The sequence below is a fragment of the Amblyomma mixtum genome, chromosome 3 (assembly GCF_055824585.1).
Source record: "Amblyomma mixtum isolate Tamu chromosome 3, ASM5582458v1, whole genome shotgun sequence".
NCBI lineage: Eukaryota > Metazoa > Arthropoda > Arachnida > Ixodida > Ixodidae > Amblyomma > Amblyomma mixtum.
In genome coordinates this window covers 380,575,224-380,576,828 of record NC_143014.1, presented here as the reverse complement: position 1 = coordinate 380,576,828, position 1,605 = coordinate 380,575,224, and the positions used below count along the sequence as shown (strand labels likewise).

Here is a 1,605-nt window from a genome sequence, read left to right as displayed (position 1 = left end):
ATCAATTTCCTTATGAGAGAGTAAAATATTACAAGAATACAAACAAAATTGGACAGCTTTATTGCACTCCTAGTGTGTGAGGACCGATTTACAAGAAGAGGATTTGGGGACTGACTTCTCGAAGCATGAAGGTTTAGAAAATTGCAGCCACAATATTGTTGTTATACTAGCAGCACCAGCTGCACTGTGCTTCTTTGCTGCAGTACCTCGAAACTGGCCATGTAAACTGTTGGGGACCAAGAAAAGGTACTGATAAATGAGGTTGGATTTTATTTTGTATCAGTTTGGCCTCTTTATCTTCTGTGTCTCTTTTTAAGGCGGCGACGTCTGCACAAAGGCCAATTCCACATATATCGCCATTAATCCATTAAGGTTATCGCATCATACCCTTAATAAGGTGGAAACGTCCCCTGCAGTATTTATTCAAGTGAGCCAGTGGGTGGAGACCTTTTGTAATCTACTGCGTTGTACTCTTTTAAAAAAACTTAATTTCTTTACTTTTGGTTCTTTTCTACCTTTGCTGTGTAGTCAGTGCATGGAAAAGGCATCTTACAGCTTTTCAGTCATATCTAGTTGTGTGAAGAATTTTCCGACTTGTCATTGTCAGCAGTGTCAGCATTGTCAGCAGTGTGAAGTTATAACTGAACAAGCCTATTTTTCAAAATTGCTATACATCTCAGGTGGAACACCTTGTATATCAGCATGCTTTTTCAACAATGCCATGGTCTTGACAGTTATGCTCTACCTGTCTCGTTTTAGTGAGTGCGATATCAGTTTGCTTGTTTGGCTGAGAAGTTATTCCTCCTTTCCTGAACACATGGTAAGAGTCCTTCATCTCAAGGTAGAACCGGAGCAAGAATCTGAGGGAGCGCATACTAGCGCAGGAAAGAAAGCGATGTTGGGAACAAAAATAAACACATTTTTGCAAAACTTCAGTGATCCTCTAGACATATTTTACTTAAGACAGGTGTATGTTCACCTGCGGCGCGAGGCGAGAGCACCAACTGTTCTGGGACCGGACCTGCCCTTGCCCGCTATAACCGGCCTTCACAACCGTTTCTTTGCTGGAAACGTAGTGCCATCATACGTGATGTTATTATTGGGGCCTCTGCCCGTCACTGTGCACTGTGCAGAAGCCTGCCGACGACGACTTTATTCGGCGATTAAGCCACCATTTCAAATGCTAGAACAAAACGATTTCACAGGCTTTACCTGCGCATTTCACACATTCGGCAACCTTAAACTCACCAAATTCTAAAACCACTTCAGTTGCCCTTTAAGGTGGTATTTTTCATGAAGTTACTCCCATAAATTGAAGGCTTCTACGCAAAGCTGTTTTGGTTGAAAATAACGGTTCAGAATATTCACCCGCTTGTCCACCTTCTCTCTTCCTTGGAACTTGTGCCTAGTCTGTATGTGTTCTCGGGGAGTAAATAACTACCACCTTAGCAACATGGTAACAGTTGCTAGTGTCTATGCAACACATCGCGACCTTGTGAAACTGTCTGGCCGACCCAGCAGCACGGCGAATTGCTAGAAACCAAGCCGACAGAAACGTTGACAGCATACATCTAACTTCTGTAGTACACATAATTCGTCTTGCTT

General features: G+C 42.7%; 1 protein-coding gene across 1 annotated transcript in view; it reads left to right on the top strand.

Annotated features, from left to right (window-relative positions):
• Positions 1–1,605, top strand: part of LOC149356976 (uncharacterized) — a 592,868-nt gene that overhangs the window by 127,336 nt on the left and 463,927 nt on the right. The window lies entirely within an intron of this gene.